The sequence below is a fragment of the Lepidothrix coronata genome, unplaced genomic scaffold, assembly GCF_001604755.1.
Source record: "Lepidothrix coronata isolate B3197 unplaced genomic scaffold, Lepidothrix_coronata-1.0 Scaffold86, whole genome shotgun sequence".
Taxonomy (NCBI): Eukaryota; Metazoa; Chordata; class Aves; order Passeriformes; family Pipridae; genus Lepidothrix; species Lepidothrix coronata.
In genome coordinates this window covers 2,483,650-2,508,028 of record NW_016690266.1, presented here as the reverse complement: position 1 = coordinate 2,508,028, position 24,379 = coordinate 2,483,650, and the positions used below count along the sequence as shown (strand labels likewise).

General features: G+C 36.3%; 1 long non-coding RNA gene across 3 annotated transcripts; it reads left to right on the top strand.

The window, feature by feature from the left end:
- Positions 1-24,379, top strand: LOC108500191. Of its 3 annotated transcripts, none has more exons than XR_001875776.1 (4): positions 1-163; positions 3,714-3,838; positions 11,973-12,060; positions 23,979-24,379. It is a non-coding gene; the product is annotated as an uncharacterized LOC108500191 (long non-coding RNA). The 3 variants fall into 3 exon arrangements; XR_001875777.1 differs by having other exon boundaries at positions 3,714-3,848; XR_001875778.1 differs by lacking the exon at positions 3,714-3,838.

The following is a 24,379-nucleotide window of genomic DNA, read 5'->3' as shown; positions in this document are numbered from 1 at the left end:
AATAACAGGATGTTTTCTGGTTCCTACTGCTTCAGTGCTGCTGTCCAAACACAGATAGCTCTGTTCTTGGAGGAGCACTGGGCTCCAGCAAGAGATACTCGCTACTTATGCTGGACATCTGCTGTCCTCAAAGAACTGCTAAAGTCCTGGGTGTGGAAATCAGGTGAGCAGAAAATATGGCTTTTAACTTCCTAAAACACAAACTATCCAATTAAGGAACCTTAGACCCTATTCAGTGTCTTTGGATAACTTGGTAGGAATCTAAAAATCAAAGTATATATCTGGGGACTTGGTAGCCTACCAAAATTCCCACTGGAAGGAAATGCAATGAATGCCAGCTTTGTCTGGTGTGATAAATAAGATCCCTAGATCTTTTGTAAACATATGACTTCCTCTATTTTTATTAATGTCTAATTATCATATTCTTGTCTCCAGAGTTAACTTGCTTTGTACCAACTGCAGCTGTTACTTGTTCATTCTCCCCAAGAATCTAAAGTCAAACATCCCGTCACAGACCTGCTTCACATAAGTAGCTGGTTGGAACAGTAGAGCTGTAATTTTTATGTGTTCCATTTGTGTCACCAAGAATCTTAGAAACTCAAGTAGTATACATTGTATACTCAGTTGTTTACATGCCAGCAGCCCAGGACTCATTTTAGATTATATTTATTTATGCTTATTTATGGCAACGAGTGCCTTTTTTTCCCCTCCTGTCATCCATTCTTCACCAAAGGTTGTGATTCTATTCTTGATTCCCTGGTTGTTACTTCTAGAAATATTTTGAAGACTCATGTCAGCTAGAGTACATTTGAAACAATCAGTCGAGTTAAAAACATGGCAAGTAACATTTTTCTAGTAATTGTTTTACTGCATTACCTTTCTCCTTCAGCCTTTTAAATACCAAGATCATCTTACAAGAAAAAAACATCGTAACTTTAAAAAAGCAGGTTTGTGATTAAGATATTCATTATGAATTCCACGCACATTGGTTGTTTGCAATGATTTTGTTTTTCCACTTGTTCCTCAGGCAGTAACAGTAAATTTATGTGTTTGTGGCATTTCTGCAGTTCTAACTTTGAATGAGACTCCTACCATATATTGCATTATAAATACTGACTTACATTAAGTCCCATGTGTGCCTCTCATGTAGAAATGAAATAGACAGTGTAGTCATTATTCAACTTAATTTGCAATATTTATTACCCTTGGTGGATATGAATGTATTCGTTACATTCACAATAAATGACCTCTGGGTTTCAGAGATGTATTGTGTTAGGAAAGACTTACAAAGAGTAAATAATACCGTCCCCTTTCTCTCTAGGAAGCCTTTATTTCTACAGTGCCACTATTGTGTCCTGTATCTAAATTTAATTTATTCTAAGCTGAAGGAGCTCTTGCTCATGCTATAGTGTGAAACAAGGGTAACATTTGTGAAAATGCAGCGGAAAAAACAAAAGCAACTGTATGGCTTACCCTGTTGACATTCAGAGAAAAATGCCTATAAGGACCAGAGGTAAATGTGAGATGATCTCGGGTAGTGTAAATGCTGACTTGTCCTTAGGATAAGGAAAAAGCAACAGAGTTCATTATCACTCACAAGCAGGTGTTTTGTCTATGCTGTTGGTTGGTACACTGAAAAAAGTGAACTGCATAAGCATGACCATAACATCAGACTGTCAGGTCCTGTATCATCATGAACTGGAAACCACAGGAAAAGCAGGAGCAGTAGTAGAGTGACAGTTACACACTCAAAAAATATTCATCTTTCCTAGTGTTTTCATGTTATTGAAAGCTGTTTACTTGTAGGAGTCAGAGCTAACATATTTTAATATTTTAAGTTTAGACTGAAAATGTCAGATGATTAGGTTATGCGTAAAACTTTGTATTCAACATTCATGATCCATAGACTAGTATGTCTAGTACTAAGCTTCCCGATAGATGTCAAGAGAAAGAAAATATTCTTATTTTGATTTTAAAGCTGAAAGTGAAGTGGTAAAGTGACTCACTTGAAGTCCCATGGGAAGTCTGCATTCCTAACTAACATGGACACACCACTGAAAACCCCTAATCATGATCAGTGTCATTGCAATGCACCTGTCCTTAAATTCTTGTCCTTACTGAGTACTGATGTGCAGTCAGAGCACTTTAAAGGGCCTTTCAACTATTTTGAAATACCTGCCCACTTGTGTATTTTCTCTGAACTATCCATGCAAACTTTCCCCACATTTCTCTGGAGTAAGCTTAATTTTTATACTTTTTCTCACCTTTTAAAACCCCTTCCTTACAGTCAAAGGGCAAGTATCAGTTACAGGGACAGACTTCAGAAGGTACAGCCCCATTGAATATTTTGTACTAGCTAATACAGGGTAACGGTTCTGGCAAACAGGGTTACTAATTAAATGATATAAAAAAGACACTGCTTTAAGAACTGACAGAGAAGTTGGATTTGAGATTTTAAGATTATTTTAAACTAAACATCAATAACCTGGAAGTTAAGAGGGAATGGAAAGGAGTTTCTGTGTTAAAAAGAAAATAGGAAAAAAAGTGTCATTCTTAAAAGAAATATCTTAAGATACACTTCATAATTCCTGATGTTTTTCAGCAAAAATCTCAGTCTCACAGAAATTCATGTTGCAGGAGGTAATTTTATTCAATTCATAAATCCTTATAACAAAGATTTTTGCTTTGCCAATTATCCAGATATTCATTTCAGAGGAGATAATGAAGTATGTATTTCAGCTGATCTTATTTTAACATTTCACCATTCATGTGACAAAATGCCATACATAAAATCTTACACTGAGTTTTTTATTGGTGTAAAAAAATGATACCTCAAAATATTATGCATGCTCATGAATGGGAGTCTAAAATCAAAACCCATAAAATGTGTTATCAGAGGCTGTGTTTTTCATAAATGGCAGCTGTGCTCTCCTCCCATAATGTCACTGTCAAAGCAAAGTGAGATAATAAACCCCATTTTTCTTTGGCTCATTTTCTTTATAAATGATATAAAAAGAATTCATACATTTATTACCTTATAGAAATGTTTTTTAAACATTTGATACTTGCAGACAATTGCAAAATGTCATTTCTGTCTAAGACTCACAATGGCTCACTGAAATGGATCCACATCCTTGTCTGCTTGTCTTTGGCTGTTAGACTGGATTGTTTGCTTTTAATTCAAAATATGGATATTGTAATTATCTGAGAACACTGTAAATGTGTGTAGTACCTTATTGGCTACATTTTGCTCTGAAGCAGTTATGCAGCATAACTTAAAAAGAAGAACCAAGTCCTGTAATTCTAAACAGCACAATCTTACTACACAGTTACATTTTAGACAAAAAAAAAATTGCTTTATCAAAAAAGTCAGTGTAAAAAATAAATAGGAAAATGAGTGAGAAATGTCTATTAAATCAACCTGAGAATAGTTAAATAAAGTTACTTTCTCTGACTCTGGATTGCTGATAGGATCTTTGCAGAACACAGATAAAAATCCCTCCAGTTCTGGCTCACCTGACTGCATTTTGGAACATATTCAGTGCTATATTTTCTGTTTCTCTGCCATCACATGAAAAATAGAGACTTTGCTTAAACTCTCACGAGTCCTAACTGTTTGCTTCTGATGAAAATTTTTTAAGTGGGAAATATCCTGTAGGGAAACAACTTCCACAGCATTTGTAACCCTTGAAATTTGTGTGTAATCACTCCAGAGAAATGTCCAGCTCCTGCTTCACCATGGCCAAGTGTAAGAACTCGGTGAGCTCATTGTGGAACTGCACACAGCTCTTTTTAGAGGGGTCAAGTTCAGAGCAAGAAATCCTGCTACATTTATACAGTGAGTACAGGTACAAACATTATTTTACACTCATTCCTGCGGTTTTCTGGAGGGCCTTGTTCCTGGTAGCTCTTTACTTTTTCACTGTTCGCCTTTTCAGCTTTTCTGACCTGTTTTCCCTTTTTTATAGTTCTTATTCCTGAAGCAGAACGTGGCTGCAGAAGACTGAGGTCTGGGTGGGAACTGCATTAACAACAGTGACAGGATTATTGCCTGGCTGTCTCTGCAAATGTCTTTTTTGATCTTTACTAACAAACAAACTCACTGAACTGAGTTTAGTATGCATTTCCAGTGAGCAGAAGCAGAGGCCATCCTTGTCCTCAGATTGTCATCGAAGGGATACTTGAGGTGTGCACATGCATAAGATCAAGGATTCATTTTGCTAGTTCAGCCATCTCAGGACTTTTACAGATTTAAAACAAAAGACACAGACAGTGGTAAACTACAGCCAACTGGAGAAACCTAACAAAGCTGCTTCAATCTTGAGGGATAAACAGAAATTAGCAACAATCATTCTCACCACTGTAGTTTGTAATGAATGCTTTTTTTTTAATTTTCTGAAGATGGCATTTTTTTAAAGGACCAATTGCAGTCATACATTGCAGATATACTGTCTTGCAAAGGAGCTAAGAATTTTGACAACTTTCTCATACACTTTAAGAGCAAAATTTTAGAAGTGGTAATCTTCTTCTTGCAATACCTCTATGAAAACCCTTGTGGCAAAACAAGCAGGGCAGGTGGCTGGTCTGAAATACCTAGCTCTTCAGTTCTAGCTCAAGACAGCAGAAAATATTATAGAATCATAGAACTGTAGAATGGTTTGAGTTGGACCTTAAAGATCATCTTATTCCAACCCTCCTGTCATGGGGAGGGACACCTTCCACTAGATCAGGTTGCTCAAAGCCCCATCCAGCCTGGCCTTGAGCACTTCCAGAAACGTGGCATTATCACATAAAAATTGATTTTAGAAGCCAGATGCCTGAATTTTGAGGTCTTGTTTTTGATAGTATTTCACACTTCTCCACTGTGTTTTCTGACATGTATAATAGCACCAACAGTGTACCAGTTTTTTGGGCATCACAGGAATTAAATTTTACCTCAGCCTCCAGGCCTGAGCTCCTAATTAGACAGCTGAAATGGGGCTTCTTGTGGTTTGTCCTGGTCAGCCAAACTGCTGGGTCAGTATCTGCTTTTTCAGAAACTTAATTTCTTTCCCTAAGTCTTTTAAATGTAAAATGAACTCGATTTATAAAGCTCCCATTACTTGCAATTCTGGGTTGAATACCTTGTGTTACACAGTTATTTATATGGCATTGAAACAGCCTTGGGCAAGATTGTAAGGCAGCACTCCTAGTGAGCCCTCATAAAGATGAGATGTTCATCTCATCTGGCAATTGCTGAGAACAAAAAAAGATAAATTATTTTTAATACTGCCTGGAAATGCTGCCTGCTAACAATAGAAGCACAATCCCTCTCTCATGCCTCCCTTCTGTGCTTCCTTTGTAACATCCTCAGCAGTAACCTCGAGGTGGAGCAGCCTTTGCAGTACAGTTGGAATAATGTTGGCAGAAGCACTCCTTGCATTTGCTTTTCCTTTCAGGAATGAGTATGCTTTGTTTATCTGAGCTGCGTATTGGGACTATTTGCAGAGTGTCTTAAAACTTTCAAGAGAGACCTTCCCCACCTAAACCAACCATAATAAAGCAACTCTAAAATTTAATTTCTGCTGGTAAAATTTAATTTCTGCTGAAAGAGTGAGTTACCTTTTACTTTACTACACCAATAAAATGGATACTAAACATATGTGGAAAGGTCACAGCTGGAATTGAAGGAAGGTTTTTTTAATCACTTGAGTCTGAAAAAAATGAAAGTATTCTACATTTGTGAATAAAAGCATTGATGTTTTTATCCTCTCTACAGTGTTCTTATGTGTCATGTTTCTATGAACTTCAACTCTGTAGCTTTATTTTATTGTTTACAAGTACATGTATCTGTAAACCAAATACAGACCGAGGTTTTTAATGCAGGCTTAGGCACCAGGTGCCACAGAAATGACATAAACCTCAGTGAGAATGAAGTCCAAATTTAACCCCACTGCCACTAGACATGTTCTGCTCTCTGCAGGAGGAAGGTGTCCCAACACTGCACAGCAAAAGCTTTCACTGCTCCTGCATCAAGGGCAGATCTCACCAAACGTTTGCAAATTGTGCCACCAAATGGCTCTGCCTGCTCAGACCTTCTCCACAGAGATCCTGCTCCCATGGTGGTTGTGGATGGTGTGTTTTAAGACCCCTTTCCTTAACAAGCAATTCTGGTATTGCAAATCATAACTGGAGTTTGGAGTAACTGAGCTCCTTGCCGTCAGATAATAAGAGAGTGACTAAGGCATCATCTAAATTAAATACCCCAAACATAACAGGTGGCTGCCTGGGTCATGCAGACATGTCAAACCAGGCAGGGGAGGTGAAAATAATTTTGGAGCTGATTGATCTGAATAGTTAGTCAAGACACAGCAGTGAAGAGGCGATAAGAAGCAAAAAGATTTAAAACTTAATCAGCCTGAAGACGTCAGGCTTCATGGCACTAAAAACACAATATTTAGTGACTCACTTTTAGATCTGTACTGAATTAATAACTAAACTAGTCTATAGCTTTTCTTTGGCCATCAACAAACAAAAAATCAGCCACAAATACAAGATCTCTGTAGGAAAAGGTAAAATTTAAAAGAGGAACTTGATATGTAATTTTTAAGGCAGTTTTGACTGATGAGGGAAGAGTATAGGCAAGTACTGGCAGGACAAAAAGAATCTTATGTAGAAAGCATGATGGATTTGTTGAGGCTCACTACAATGAATATAGTATACAACAGAGTTATGAAAAGGAACATTTATAAATGTTTTCATTGTCGACTTTGGATAAGTTCCTCTGACATAGAAAAAGCAGGTAGAAAAAAATATCTTCTCAGGAAGATTTGAGAAGACATAGAAAAAGAATGAGTGTGTCCTTCAAGAATGTGGTACTTAGGTGAAGAGAACAAACAAGAAGGAACTAAAATACCCTTTGTAAAAGTTGGTTGGATTCAAGAATTTTGTTAATTTCATATCATTTGTATGGGAAGGAGAAGGAAAGATAATAAGGTTTCAGCTTCCTCCACAAAGACTTAGTAATCAAGGTCATTAGACTATATATCTTACAGTAATTAATGTGAAATGAGTGCAATTAATGATCCTTCGTTAATGAGTCTGTTACATTAGATTAGTCAGCTTCTATTTTTGTCAGATGCTATTTAACATGCTTCAAGAAAGACTTTTTTTCAGACTTCAATCTTCATAAAAATTCTGTCTGGGAAAGGTTTGGAAATAAGAACTACTGATCAAGTTCTCCCAGTCTTTTGGTGAGTTCCTTACTACCTTTGCTGAAGCAGATATCCACTGAATTATTTTGATTTTGGCTGGCTTCCAAAGTTCAAAGGCCATCAGGTAGGCACTTATCGACAAATCAATGTGTGTTCAACTTCCACTTGGGCCTTTGAGATTTTTACTTCCGCTGCTAAATATCTTCTGGGAAAAGCAATTCAAAATGCCCACTCAAAGCCATTCTTACTTCAGGATATTTTTTTAAATGTTACTCTAGGAAACTTTGTGAATTGTTGTTATATAGATTCTGTGCTTGCCCACAGTGAGGAAGGAGTGTGCAAGTGAGGATTCACTGATCTGCTGTGAACTTCACCAAGTCATTCACAATTCTCACTGTTCTCCAGCTGCTTCCTACATCCTACCTATGCACTGGGTGTTGTGAAGATCAGCCAGTCTCTAAAAAATTTATTAGAATATTTGTAAAGGACACTGAACTCTTCAGATGGAAAATTTAATACAAGTGCAAATTATAATTATCACAATTCCAAACTATTTAGTATAAACACACAGCTAAAACAAATTACTCATTAATGGACTATTTTCATGTTTCAGTGAATCTGGATACTGAGTTGCTTTTTCCATTATTGGCAGCAAAATTAGAGCAGCATCTTTACTGTCAGATTTGACCCTTTCATCTCAGGTGATATGAAAGGTCTTATTCAAAAATCAGAAAAGCTGTGCTTGCATATTCATTAGTGGTAGTAATTTACTAAACCACGTGCTAATTTTTTTGGTTATCATCTTGTTCTTTGCGTAGTCCAGATTGTGAAATTCTGCTGTTAGCCCCCTCTAGTGCAAGGCAGATGAAGACTCCCCATAGAAAAAATTCTATAGGAGACTCATTTCATTCAAAATTTGCCTGTATGTGAGGCTTAGTGAATTTCTCACAGTGTTTTTAATCCCAGTGACTTATGGTAAAAACATGTGCGTGAAAACTTTATTTCCAAAAATGCTGCCATGGATGGCATTGCTGTGGTGTGCCAAGAGTGTAACCAAAGCTCTATGCCAAGTGAACACTGATGTGTTTAAACTTCACTATTCAATACAATACAATAGTCACTTTGTTTTCACTCAGTCAATTAAGTCTAAAGTACATATTTATTTTTTTTTTTTACCTCAGGGACCAAATAGCCTCAGTTCTTAAAGGCAAACTGAACAATTGCACCTGGTATTTCCAGCAACAGAAAAAGTTCTGTGTTTGTGAAGAAAAGATCAATGATCAGGAGAAAACCACTGGGGTAAACCATCACTTTTATTGATCCAAGATTAATGTCATCTGTTAAAAAAGAGAAATTTCAAAGCAGTAAAACACTAAAGATCTGGAATTTATAAGATGAAGCAAAATGTCCAGTGTAATTCAATATTCACAAGGATGCTGCTCCAACCAAAGATATATGTACAAACGAATCCTCCAAGGAATGTTTAAATGAATTCCTTACTCATTCTACAGTAAGACTCGGTCCAAAGAGGTGTTTAATGTCAGCAGGTAACTGGACAAAGAGGAACAGTAGTATTGTACAACGTGAGAAACAAGTGAGCTCAAGGCTGAAAATACTAAGCCTACAAGAATTACCCATTGACGAAAATACTGCTTCTACAGCCCAGAAAATCTGTGAATAAAAACAAGCCTGAAGTCGGAGTTTTATTTTAAGTCAGCAGTTGATTACCTACCTCTAAAACATTGTCTTATGCACTGTATCAGTTTAAATGTCAGAAGGCATTACAAATCCCTCAGAAACATGACTTTTTAATTTCTCAGAGGTCCAAGACACTTTCATCAAAACCAAAATTTAATATTGAAATCATACAAAGTCTTTAAGGCTTGCTATATTAGGTTTTAGAATATGTTTTCTTTATTTTTCATTCCATCTCTTTTTATAAATTTTAACATATGATATAATGTATCAAACCACCAAATATAAAGGGAAAAGATGTCAAGTGTACTACTACTACTACCAGACTCGGAATTCATCTGAGCTCTTTGTTCTGCAATAATCTGTGATACTAAAACTTCAAAGATGTTATTCTTTTTATTCCCAAATACCACCAGTTCTGACGTTTTATGTCAGTTCAAAATTGCTATGAAAGTATTTGTTTTAAATTTGTGTATTTATCTTCTACATGCAGTATGAATAGGAAGCATGTATTTGACTTTGGTTCTTTATTGATGTAGTGGTATTTGCTTACTTATATTCTCATTATTGTTAGTAACACTATTGCACAAGTTGCAGTGTGGAAGTGTTTCTTGCTGAGACAATAAAATTTCAATCCACAAGATTCTAGACAACATATTTTGCAACAGCAGACTTTATGGCATGAGGATGAGTTGTTTTATTGGGAAAAAAAAACAGTTTTAGGTCTCCTTCTTGCCCCCTTCCTTAGGAAACACAGCCAGAACCACATAGTGTTTAGAGAGCAAATCTGCCAGAATGAGAGGTTTTGTTGATGCTTATTAAAAGGAAAAAAAAAGAACAGAGAAATAAACATCTGAAATAATTCTGTCCAAAATAGCAATATGGGCACCACTCTTCATTGGGTCAGCTAAACAAAAGTAAATAATAACTTCTTTATTTCCTTAATGACAATGTGATTATCACCAATTCTTATACAAAGAGGCAAAATAGAGATGAAATTAATTCATGTCTTTAAACTCAGGGTACATGAACAGGTAAGAAATGAGAGCAATTCCACTTTTTATCACCCAATAATGGCAGGTAATCACCTACCCTAGAAAAGCCTGCTCTGTTCAGGCTCCCCAGATACATCTTCTACATTTTGTAAAGCCCGTGTTACTCAAAGTTGTTAAAATGTTTGGTAAGAATTATTCATTCAGTTTTATTTCAATGAAGCTCGTAGAAATCCATCCATGACATTTCCAAAGCACTACCCATCTAATCATGGCCTGTGCAGCCGCTTCTCAGCTCTAAATTGCTTGGCAACGTCATGTTGTGTGTATAAATAGATGTCCTGTAAGTTGTGTGAACCTGTAATTATAGAAATAAAAACACAAAAATCAAGCCTGTGAGCATTCCAGTTGCTGATCATGTCTACCTCTGCACAATGTGGAGCAGGCTTTTATATCTACATGGATCTTCAATTAATATTTCATATTAATTGCGCTAATAATTGAAAACATGTGTAATGGAAGTCATGATTATATTGTTACTGAAATAAAAGTTGCAAAATGTTTCATTCTTATTCCTGAAAACATCTTATTATAAGTAATATCTGCTGTGATTTGCCTCTTCAATCTAGTCATACACAAAGAGAAAACTCCTAAAACACACACAAAAAAAATCTGATATAAATTTTCCTTTTGTTGCGGTAACAAATTCCTATCTGAAGAAAATTCTTACAGATTTGTGCCAGAAGACAACTGAATAATTTGAAATTCATAGGCAAAATATCTTTCTTTGCTTCATTCACCTTTGAAAAATTAAACAAACAATTCTTGGCATTTTCCAGATAGTAGTTTATTTTGCACTTTCCTAGGATGTTCCTCCTGCAGTGACATCGTTCTGAAAAACCACATGGCCTTTAAATATTGCAACAAACCCAGTGGTCTGATAAGCAGGTGGATTGTAGCATGTCTATCTCAGTCTATCTCACAGTACTTTCTTGAGACACACCAGACTAACATTGAATTCTTAAATCCCTAAATCCAGACAACCCCATGATATAAGCCTTTATATAAACAGCTCAAAAAGTCCTTTATAAAGTAGAACTTGTTTACTTTTACTCAAATGGGAAGACTGTGTCTTGTTGCTTTGATCTGTAGGTGTTGTGGGTTTTTTCACTAATTTCCAAAATAAATATAGTTAGAAAAATAATATTAATTTTTTTTTTTCTTTTCCTTGCTTGTTTTTTTTAAGGTTAGTAGGGGTTTATGTTCATCTTTTTCTGTAGACAATAATCACGTCCTCTTTCAGTCTGAATTTTCCTGCATTTCTCCCATTTTTAGATGAGTTCTTCATCCCTCTGATCCCTCTAATATTTTCTTCTGTACAATTTCCTGTGAAAACTCACCTTTACTCTCAGCCTGTGTTGAAGAGGACATACTACCTGTGTTTCTCTGTTCCACATTGACACCTTCATGGCTGATGTTGAGGTTCATAGTCATCCCATGATCTGCAGACCCTCCTTGAGCTACTGTTCCCAGACCTTTACCACTTTTGTCACTTCCAGCTGATAAGATCCATTTTACAACAGAAATGTATACTGTTGAACACCATGTCCTCACTCCCCAAATCTATGCTGTCATTCCTCAGGGCTGTGCAGTCCGTGTAGCACAGTGATTATTATTGGTATTTGTGATGCCTCTCACCTTTGTGTCATTAGCAAATCTCAGACATATTATTGTGCTGATGAAGTAAATGGAGGTTAAGGAAAGCCATAGCATAACCAGGTCATCATGGAAACAGTCCTTGGTAAATTAGTTTTCAACATTTCCCCTCATCTGGTACTTTCCCTCAGACACTTCATTTTTGCTATTCTTTGTACTCCTTTTATTTTTCAACTAGCCCCCATTTATAAACTCTCTTGTAGAATCACATCAAATGCTCCATGAAATTCAGATGCAGGTAAGTTGCTGTATTTCTATCACACAGTTAACATCATGAAAATTATTTTGGTTCATCTGACTGCATACTTTTCTGTACAGTATTGTTGCTTTTTCTTCTATTTGTCATTTACCTTCATGCTTTTAATTATTCTTTCAGAGTAATGGATCAAAGTCAGACTAATAGACCAAGGTCAGAAGTGATTTCCTGAACCTCTGTCCTCACTCATCCCTCTTCCTAAATGCAGGTACTTCAATTGCTGGTTTTGATTTTATAGTGCCAATTTAATGGTTGTGCATCTGTTATAGAAATATAACAGCAGAGGCATGGTCCCCCTGATCCTCCAGTCCAGCAAAAGGGCAGGAATGGGAACGTTACCCTCTGTCTGCAGCTATTGAGCTGCTCCAATGTTACTTTTTCCACCTTTACTGATCATCTGCTTTGCCATTTGCATGCTGAAAGTCTCAAAGTTAAGAGGATTTCAATGCAAATTCAGTACAGCTCTGTACAAACGTGATGGAAAATCCACTGATTTCAATAACATCACTCAGGTGTCTGCAGGTTAATGGTGCTTAAGAGATTTTCTAGGCGGGGGCCTGAGGAAGTCACACGTTAGTTCTGCTGTGACTGTGAGCACACCATAAGCTCAGATATTTCTTTTTCCTCCAGTTTTTCAGCTTCCTTGAGCAGCCAGCAACAGCCACAGCACATGTGCTGGCACCCAAGCAGGCCAAGTCAGGTCTATGACATGAAAATTATTTTTTCATGTTAAAATAAGTAAAACATTTTTATGGAGCTATCCATTCATCTGAGGAGTTATCTTTTCCTTTATGCATTCATTGGAAGATGTTTCACTGTTTCCTTAGTGATTTATTTCTGTGAATCTTGTTAGATTAAATGTTGTAAGATTTATTCCTTCAATAATATATTCCATGTGGAATTTAATTGTAGAACAGTAGGAAAAGAGCTGGAACAGAATAAAAACATATGGATGTAATTCAATTTTTATACCCATTTCAAGATTTTTTACCTTCGGGGGCAAGTGTGTTTGGGGATGGTGCGTGGAATACAAGCTATAAATTCTATTTGAATGATCAGTAATAAAAATAAATGATCTTATTAAAAAAATTACAATTAAGCAATGAAATGTTGCATGACCATATTAGTATGACAATAGGTGCCATGAGGCATATATATATAGATGAGTAGAGACAGAGCAACAAAAAACTAATTTTAGTCAAAGAACGTTCTCCGTTATCCCTAGAAAATTTGGCATTTTTTGGCATAATTTTGAATTTATTTTCTTGCAAATGGAGCTTTGAAATCAAGATGTATTACCATCAGAGGTCTTTTCTAACAGCACAGTTGTAAAAATCTGAAGAAATAAGAGGGCATTGTGGTCAGGATTTGCCCATATTGAGATATTTAAAAATTTTTGAAAACAAAATTTCTTAAAGGTTCATTTTAAAATGTGATGAAACCCTTTCATAATGGACAAGGTTCTTCTCTAAGGAGTAGTATATCTCACAGGGTAAACCATTCAAGAGAGACATTTTGGAATGATGTGCAGAGACCTGAAAATCTCATGGCTTCGTGTCTTCCCTCCACATGGCCACTTCAGCACATTTATTTTTTGCTGGGTGAAGCTTACTACAAATAATTCTTGACGGTTTTATTACTGAAGCATTTGGAGTCCTTAGGCATGGTCTAGGTCCCTGGGCTGCTTGGTAATGTACAGAGCAGAGTAAAAAGTTGGACTACAATATAAAACAGTGCTGTACTATCGATCGACTTGCCAGCTCTACCACCCCAGCAGCCCAAAGGCTAATTCCTTGGATTCTCAGCAAAGGAGAGTTTCAAAGAGGAACCTGCTGGGGTGAGCTGTGATGCTGAAGCCATCAGGTGGATGCTCCAAGGAAGTTGCATTAACCCTCTCATTGCAGGATGCTGCTAGGGAAAGCGTCCTCCCCCAGGTAGGTATAATGAGTTAATGTGAAAATGTGAAGTCCTTGAAAGTGGGAGTTGTATTTGAAGTCATGGGTGCTGGGGAGCTGTCAGGGTCACACCTGGTGAGAGGGAACATGCCAAGATCAACACAGTAACTGTCCAAGAGGCTAATGGAGAGGAGAAGAAAGTGTATTTAAAGAGGCAAAAGCCAAGTGCTGTTTGAAGCAAGACACTAAACTACAAGTCTAGACAAGAATATTCATCTGTATTGAGAACTAATCAGTGTAAATTGCAGCACAATTGAAATCTCAGTCTCAGTGAAAGAGAAGATGTTCATTCTGTTGGAAATGGAATATTTCTGTGTGTATCCAGCTAGTGCTTAAAACTGGAACAAGTGAGGCAAACCTTCACAACTCTGGATATGTCTAAGCCAGGATACTGCATTCACTCACTTCTTTTGATCTGACATAATGTTAAAAACCCAGCAAAACATATGACACAGTTTTTCAAACAGTTATATTTTTTAACAGGAGAGAGTAGTTGTGTTTCATATTTTTCTTCTACTTTGCACTTAGAAAGATTCTTCTCTGGATCTGGTCTTTTTTATATTTCAACTTTTCCATCTGTTAAATGGCAGAGAAATTACTTATTATTTATGTTGAGAGGCAATGAGTGGATTTGCTAAATAGTTTGAAAATCAGCAGTACCATGGATTTGATTTTGAGGCACAATGAGTGGCTCTGATGCCAAATGGCTTTAATAGAACCAGCAGACATTGAACACTAAACGTACAGGTCTTTAAGTGGTTTTTTTTCCCTGGGTTAATATCTGTAGATGAAAAGCAGATAATTTTAATTTTATAATTTCAAGTTTCTTCCCGTAACTTTTAGCAATTTTCAAATTCCTCATCTGAGTTACAGACACATGGATCAAGACCCAGTCTCCATCCCAAGCATTAGCATTTGTTCCTGCACTTTAATCCTGGGCTTTTGGCTTTTTACTAGTGATCTCACAGGCATCATATTTCCATTCATAATTAATAAGCAAATATTTCATTCAGTGTTGTCAGTGGGTAGTATTAACATATTGTACATCATGAGTTTAAATCAAAATAGACAAAAACTAATCCTTACTATTATCTTAGGAGATTTTGCAGATGTCAAACAGGCTGGAAGATACCTGAACATTATTTTTATGGAAAAGATGAAAGTGTTTCACAGCATATTGATCTGTGCCTGACCATGAATGATTAATATCCTTTAGGTCCAGCTTCAGCTAGACTTTTTTAGAAAACAGCCAAGAAGCAACCTATGATCTCATATGTCATATCTATTGATAGATCAAGAGATAGCTATATCTATATCTATATTATATATAGATATAGTTGCCTTTATCATATGTCACATCCTGCATTATAAATCAAGGCTTGGCAAAAAAGAAGGTACAGAGATGCCAGATTTCTAATGTATTTTTTTTTTTAGTATTTAATAATTCTTATTTTTATTTTTAACTGAGATTCACTTGACATATCATTTCCTTAATTTTCCTCTGTATTGAAAAATTGTCAATTCTACTGAGATGTATTATAGAAAGAATGCCAGCTCCCCATTACTGTACTTGAAAGAGGCCCTTATTAAGGGATTAAGTTTTTAAAATCTTCTTTGCCTTCTAATATAATTAAAACAAGTAAAAAGAAAAACTTGAAGTTGACTAGGAAGTTGAAATGGGGAAAATAGGGACAAAGGATGAGTTATTCTTGCAAAACAAGGACTTGCCTTTGTATCTTAACTGAGATTGGAGACTTCATGTTTCTGGTGAGAAGGAAGAGTAAAGTCAGTATATCTCAAACAGCCACACTTAAAATTGATATATTAAGGAATGTAAGTTGCTACATTAATCATCCTTTCTCAAAATTTTCATAGAACTAAGTATTTATTTCATCATAGACTTTGTATTGTTCAAGGATATCCAAAGGTTTCTTCCCTTTTCCCTATGCTATCATTTCTGACAAATGAACCTCATTATCTCAACAGAATAATTCTGCTTTCATTGCCATGCACTGTAGATTGCTTTTAATGCCTAGATTATGTTTCCAGTCTAATACCTAGAAAAATAGGAACCATTTTGAGAAGCTTTCAAAATAAATTTTATGACCAAGTCAGACTGCAAAGAATGTGTTGGGTTTTTTTAAGGAATGACACTTAACAACTGAATAATATTGGAGCTGCCCAAGTCTTGCGCACAATTATACATCCTGCTTTATATTGGTGCTGGAAAAACATTAAGTAAAAATTACTGTAAATATGTAATCTGAGTAATTTGATATGTTAGCCTGAAACATTGCCTGACTGTCACATCCTTTGTGAAGCTGTCACTTTTCTGGAGTACTTATATTTCCATTCCAATAATCCACTGTGAACCAGTAACAAAAGACAGGTAAATATGGAAATTATAATGCCTGAGGAAAACCTGCTCAGTACAATGAGAACCAGCTCAGACAAGAGGAATTCGATTCTCTTCCTCTCCTTCAGAAACAGATTCAATTTGGCCTCATGACAGAAAAATTGGTTTGCCTGGATGTAAGAAGGTCTGGGACAATTGCATGGCTCATATTCTGAAGGTAAAATCACTGCCTGCTTTTTCTGGTGCTGAAAACTGAGCCTTTACCCCCCAAAACGCTTCAAGGGTGGCAGGCTTGCTGGAGTCTTTGGGAGACAGGAAGTTGATTTTATTTGTGGTAATATCATTTGTGTTCACTGTACCTACAATCTCAAATGGGAATTAATCCCTTCTCTTGTGATTGTGTGTCATGCATTGGGATAAACCTGGTGTGAAGTGAGGCAGCTGACAGTTCGATGACAGTATCACAAATAGGGCTGTGGATACATCCAGCTTAAACTGCTGGGAGTTTTTAATCAGAGAAGCCTGAATTAAATTCTTGAGAAAATGAAATTAAATTTATTCCCCACCACCACTGATCAGTTTAAGAACAAGACAAGGCATGAATTATTTGTATTTTCTTCCAGGGCTTTTTGTCAAATCAAACAGTTAAACCTGGGCTCTGCCTATCTGTATATCTGTTTATTCATCCAGCTGTCTGTCTATCTATATGAGTTCTTGGCCTGTTTCATAAAGCAACAAGGTTGACATTTCTTGGACAAAGGCACACAATAATTCATGAGCCCTAGTTTTTCAAGTAAGAGGTTTCTCCTAGAGACCATTATATGAGGTGAAACCCAGCCACAAACTTCACAACGTGAAGTAAACAGACTTTTCACAGAAGTGACTGTTTTGTCCTCGTTGGGACAAAAAATCCACTGGGATTATATAATTTCATAGCTCAGAAATTAATGTGCCACATTTCATTAGGGTCTGTGGCTGTTTCACTGCAGAATATTTTGTCTTCTTCATTACATTTGCAACACTGCATTTAGAAGTCCAAAATGGGCCACTCTGGGATATGGCTACAGCACAATATCATCTGACAAACTGCATAATAAATGCCATGAAGAAGGGACGTATAGCCTGCCCCTAAATAGCCTTTCACCACATGCCAACAAAACTATCTGCATCTACCTGATTATAGGAACTTGTAATGATTTTCTTGTCATGTAGCTTTTCCTTCACTGAGCTGAACCATGACTGCTTGAATGTTGTTGAATTGTTCTCATGTTAGTAGCCAAAGCTGTTGACTTCCCTGGCCTCTGAATACCACTAACTGTACACACTATATGCTTTCAGTGGATTCCAAAAACTGCATAGAAAGAGACATCATTCTCATTGGCTATAAATGCAGGAAAAACCCTCCTGTTTTAGCTTACAGGAGTAAGCTAAAATTTTACTCATCTGAATGCGCATACCCAGGGTATTCTCATGTAAAGGAACACAGCATATGGATGGGACAAAAACCTACTGAGTGGGAAGAGGAGTGTACAATAGATGCAAAGAAACTCTGGAAGTTAATTTCAACTGTAATATTTCAGTAATTATCTCACAGGAACACTGCAGAGAGCTGGCAGCTTTTTGTAAAGGTTTTGTGTAGGCTTTCCTTACGAAGTATGAAGAAATAGTGTTCAGAAAGATTTGCTATAATTTTTAATAGCTTATTAAAGATTATTAATGGTAATTTATTCAGGTTTTCATAATGTTCTCTATCATAAAATATGCACAGTAAGGACCCTGTAAGTGCTTTTGGTCAGTATGTCATTTCAGAAAGGAATTTTCTGAGGTTGTGCCAACTGACTTCACTGCAGCCACACTGAAATAATTATTCAAATATCTTCACTGGAAACCTTTCCTTTGGCATTTTATCATTGATTTTATTTTGATTCATCAACTTGGAGTATGTCATGGTGATACTTCAGTATTTAGACACCAAGGCTCTGCATCACTCATGTAATTTCTGACAAACATGGGGCTTCTCCCAGACTTGTGAATCTTTATTAAGGTTTGCTATATACTTCAGACTCCTCAGAAAACAAAAAAAGCCGTTGTTTTTAATAATTCCCTATAATACAGTCCAACTCTTTGAAAAATCACCTACTGTTGGTCTCCATATGGCAACAACCCACTAACTGAAGACTTACATGTGTTATCCACCTTTATTTAAAATCAAAACTCTCTTTCTTGCTGTAATATAGGTAATTATATTATCTGTATATTCCATTTTAAGGAAACAGCTTTTCCAACAGAAATGGCTCTTCCAAAGTGTTACTTTCCCAGGACTAATATTATTCCTTCCCCCCCCCAACTTTATTTCTTCTTTTCTTTTATTAGTAAACTGCCAAATGAGTCCAAAGTTGAAAAATGCAACTAATTCATCCTTACCTCATGCCCTGAGAGAATTTATTTCTGCAAAGGGATCTTTCCCAGTCAATGTCTTCTCTATTTTCTGAGCAATGCTCCTTTTTACCTTGCTGACAGGTTTGAGAATCTTGTCTGAAAAAGATATGATAAAATAATGATATTTTAGTAATATTGTGTAAGGAGAGAAAGCATATTTGACTTTCCTGTCAATACATCAAAGTGATTCCTGCCCCCCATGCCTCCAACAAAGTAAGAAAGAACTGAACCCAAGGTCCCAGAACCCTCCTACTTCCTGGAGGGAGCTAATGAGGGCATTTGTGCCTTCTTTCTTTCTTCCCTCCATTGTTTTCTCTGCAGTACATCCTCCTCTGTGAAGAAGTTATTTTTGCTTGACATGCCCTTTATAAATATTCCCTGAGGACTCTCTGCTAAAATTGTCTGGTAGTTTAGACAGCTTTTTCCTGTTGTGATATTTAACCTTCTTACTTGCCTAACTTGGTGGCAAAGCTGTTATTTTCAGCTTATTGGACAAGCTTTTGGGTCTCTCTTCTTTTGCCCTTTTCTTTCTTTTTTTTTTTCCTACAGAGCCATGTTGCAGCCTTCAGAATTAATTAAAATCCTTTCCAGTTCAGCCAAATTTCTTTATAGAGCTTTTATTTAGCTTCTAATAACTTTGTTTACAAAAACTGATCTGCCCTGACAATTCCCCAGGTTTATTTTTTTAAGACAAAGGACATTTTAAAGTGCATTCTGAGAAAAGTGTTGAAATGGTTCTCCATTTTTAATAAGTATCTGAATTTAAATTGTGCAACTGCAATTCTACTGCTTTTAAAAAGGGTGTCGTTTGGCACAGAAAGTGAATAATGTAATTCAAAATGAGAAATTATGGAATAAGACTGGACATTTTCTGTTAAATGAAGGACAGGTAAGCCATTTATCAGTTTGAACTGCTTTAAAGGTACATGCTTCGTGATGCTAACCTACTAAATGTGTTGTCTCTCTTCAAACTCCTCACGCTGGGACTTCACACCTGTCAGTAGTTGCTGGACTGCAGTACTTAGAACTTCTGATCTCATGGTAGACTGGACTCCCTGCACTGGAAGTTGTATGTACAGTTGGGATGGGAGAAGAGTCTTTTAGGGAAAGGAACATTTTCATTATTATTATTTCTTTTTAAATCCAGAATAGTCTGGGGAACATGCCTGAACTCGTGTTTGTGGACTTAGTGATTTTCTTTCTGTTTGACCAAACACTCACATGTAAAACAAATGTGTGTCAGTTTACAGACCATAAGACAAGTAAAGTGCTAAAGATGCTGAGTGAATGTCAGTTATTTTTTAGAGGAGTGAATGTAAAGTTTTATCTGAGTGCAGGGATTCAAAATTTTGATGATCTATGAGAGTCTTGGCCCAGAATTTTAAAAACTATGCCACTTTAGAAATATACATAACAAACTTCCAGGGCATGCTTATCTTTAGCCCCAGTGTTTCACAGTGCAGGTGGCCAGGTCAGATTAAAGCACAGATACAGCCCTTGTACCAACCCCCCTCTAGTTCCCCCAAACATGTCCTTTCCATTGAAGGGAGAATTTGCTGCAATGTGGGCAAGTTAAGTCAAGCATGAAGATTTGCCCAAGGATCGTGCAAGTCCTGAGCATGGATCGACACTACTCACATTGATTCAAACAAGTAGGGAGAAAAGGTACATGGGTGCAACTGTGCTGAATGTAACAGGAGTATGAAAAAATATCTCTGTTCAGAACAAAGCTTCCTATTTTGAGTGTGTTTGTGTGTGTGTTTTTTTGCAAACCCCAATTGTTCTTGTAAAACAAAGAAAAAAGTCTACTGTCTGTAGAGTTGTCAGGACTTTAAAAAATATATTTCAAATCTATGGGAAAAAAAGTAATTTCATTGTGTTCTATTTCTTGAGATAATGCAATGTAATAGCTGTAACAGTGCCGGTTTCATTTTGATATATGCTTTCTTAAAAATGTGCCCATCACCCTAAGTAGCGATATTTGCATTAAATGATCCATAGTTAAGACTGTAATGTTTAACATGATATCATGAGCAGTTGTACCAGAAGGTAAAATACAGTAAAATAATATTGGTTCTTTTAACAAATCAATTTAGACAAAACTTGTAAAAACATAAAACTGCTAACTTTATGTTTATGCAATATACTTACTTTAGCAACCGAAATATAGATACATATGAGATGGAACAAAAAAAAAAATACAATGTTACTCCTGTTCTTATTACTGCTCATATTATCAGTCAGTGCTATCTGACATTGAAGATGGATGGTGAATAAAGTCCAGAAAACAATCTCTGCAAACTGGGACTAGAAAACTCTTATTAAAAAGAAAAAAAAAGAAAGACAAAAGAAAGAAAAAATGAAAAATTAATCTTCTTTGGGTAGCAAATATATTTTTTATGGAGAAGTTATTTTCACAAAAAAAGTTTTCACCAACTGGACCAGAGGAAGAATATGAATGTCCATAGTCTGGCCATATCTTTTGAATTAATTGGATTTTATAAGTACAGGGTCGAATTTCAAATTATATAAAATAAAAAAGGAGCAATTTTCAAAATTTTATCTTCTTTTCTCTTTCATATCTGGACTCCAGTTCCCCTTCCATCTGCAATAGATTGATACCAAGTTTTTATTCTCATGGAAAGGAGTGTCTTGATTTTCTTGCTATTATTAGCTATTATTTCTAAGCAGAGAAGATTCAGGGCTTACTTGGGAGGGGCATTTTCATCTTGAAACCCAAGTTATTTAAAAGGTGTAAAAATCTTCCCCCACCCCTCCACCCCAGTTCTCCACATTATGCTATGAAAGACTAACAAGAAAAAATAATAATATGTTTAAAAAGCCCATCAAATCCCACAGTCTTTCACTGGTGATTGACCCTCCAGCAGGAGCAATCTGTGATGGATGAGGTGTAGGGTGAATCACACAGAAACTGCATTAAATTTTCCTTGCCAGTTTTCGAAATTACTTATCAAAAGGCCAGGCAGGGACAGTAGATATAGAGCAAAGTATTTTGTATATATATATGTGTGTGTGGATGGTATATACAGATGCAATACATGGTAATTGAAGAATTTCCAATTTGCATAGCAACTTTTCTGCATAAATTGTTCTGCACATGAGTTATGTTTGTTTGGGCTTTTTTTTCTTGACAGCCAAACTACTAAATGAAGACTGTCTTGGAGTTACTGAAGCCTACTGAAAGTGGGATACCTGAAATGGCACAGCACAGCACAGCAGTGTCCATGAAATGCAGACAGGCTTCTCAAAATTGCAGTAGTAAATGGACTACTCTAATTACTATTGTCAAAGTTTGCTAGTCTTTACTTAGGCTGAGCAGTACCATTTTCTGTGAATAGTCACACTGAATTCACACAGGAACTTCTCCAGAATGATATGACAGGAAAACTGACAAGAAAGTTAACTGAGAATTTTGACTACCATATAGTAAAGCAGAATGCAGTAAACTTGGACATATCTCTGTGGTGCACAAGATGTGTAAAGGTATGATGAGGGTATAATTAAAAACTACACCACATACAACTCAAAACAGGGTAAGAAAAACTGCCTTTTGAGGTGTTTACAGTGTGAGTGAATAAAGACAAAAATAATAGAAGTCTGCTTTAGCTGTGAGAGAGTCTGACAGATATCAAGGAGCCTGTATGAGGGACGAGTCCTGGGAGTCCTCTCAGCAAGAGAGGGAATTACTGTTAGATCTTAGATCTGTAATATTTTCCTTGTATTTTTGCTTTGAGAACAGGAGAGTCAGCCAGACTCCTGTGGAAGAATCTTAATGGAGAAAGAAAACAAACTCATTTTCAAACCCCAGCCTAATTTGTGGAGGTGGAAGTCAAAACAAAGAGTTGTCCTATACTTCTGAGTTTTACACGAAGCAGGTTTGACCTGCCACTACTAGGGAGGAACAAATAAATCAACCCATGAGATTAGCCTCTGAGGCATTTTTGTGACCTGATCTTTTCCTGAAAAGCAGCAAATCCTCCACTCTGGAATGAGTTTCTTTCTGCAGCAGAACAGGTGGAAATATCAGCTCTAGTTGTGCTATCTAAAGAGCATTTTTGTCTCCATTTCCAGTAATATGATAATACTTCAACATCTTTTGTATTAAAGCCTAATTGTTAAGGAAAAATATTTAAACATTTTTAGTAATTGACATTTTTGAATTTGCCAAGACAACAGAAGACTTTCCTAAGCTATTTTGTTCCTACACTTGGTATGTACACATGAAGTCAATAGAGCAATATTGAAGCTTTTCCAAGCACAAATATGCTTCAAAACATTTCCAGAAAGTGAAAGAATTGAAACAAAGGAACATAAATATGGGAAAAGTGGACTGATGAGAAATATAAAAGTTGCCATTAGCTTTAGATTTCGCTTCACTGTTAATAACATACCTCAAGATATTGAATTAACCCAGAAGTCAAGTTACTACAAAGTCATGTTTACTAAAAATTTGTTGTACAGTGGTTCTGTACAACAAATCCCACCTTATTCAACAACTCTCCGGTTTCTCTATATTTTTGGTCCAGTCAGAACTTCTGGGAAACTATCGAGAGGACAATGAGGTGAAGGAAAAGAGTCCTACTGGCTATTGAGATTCAGAAAAGTAAGAGCTTTTATTAGCTCATAGGGATTAAAAGTATACTTACATATAGCTCCTTATAATTGCCAGTGTAGTAGTATGGCAGAAAGAAGAAAATATTTATAGGTCCCAAGGGCTGAAACTTTTTTATTAGCTTCTTGGAAAGATATCTTTGGTGACTGGAACAGCTGCTTTGGCCATCTGAAGGGCTGTGCTGTGCTTAATGCCAAATAACACCTGAATGACATCGGCGAGGTAAAATCAACTTACTTGTTTCCTGTTGTCACTGTCCTCCCTTCTTTCTTCAGAGTCAAATGCCACTGCCTTGTAGAGGAACTAGAGAAAAACTTTTAGTTTTCATTGTCTTTGTGAACCTGAACATTACTCCCTGCAACACACTAATCTCCAGTATTGGAAAAGAGCAGGAAACTGTGAGTTTAACAAAACCCATCAACCTGAAACTACTTTGCATCAAAAAAATCTGAATTTGGGACTTGTCCTTGATTTTACAGTGTCCATGAAGTTTTTTAGTTCAATTATCTTAGTCCTTTTGAATGCTCTACTCCCCCTCACTCTGTGAATCTGTGCAGATCCCAGAAACTGACGGTGGTTTGGTTGATCCCACAACCACTAACATGTTAGGACCATTTTGCTAAATGTACAGGGAAATTGGTGAAAACAATAAGCACAGAGTACTGACAAATGAACTAAACAACCAGCATGACATAGAAAACAAGCACTTGTCCTTTGTGAATTTTTTTTATTATTTTTAACAGTCTTGGCTGGCAGAAGCAGTGGCCATGAACCATTCAGATGAGGATTTCAGTTCTAAGAAGATAGAGCATCTCTAACTTTCATCAGGTTCCTCACTGCACTGAGGATTTTTCCTTATGCATAGAAAAGGCAACGTCATTTATCCTTGACTGAGAATCAGTGGTACATTTCAACAATGGAATTAGCTATTCACTGCATTACAATGACTTGCTTTCTGTAATTTGCCATTAATATGCTTCTACCTGAACAGTGCAAAATGTGAATTAAATTGCCACAGGGAAAAATAATGAACCTGTTCTTTGATTTAATCTAAAAGCGGACAGTTATAGTCTCTTTCCTCATAATAATGTTCTTCCCTCTCTTCTCAAAAATTATACTTTAACTTGTCTAGGTTTTCTTTTCA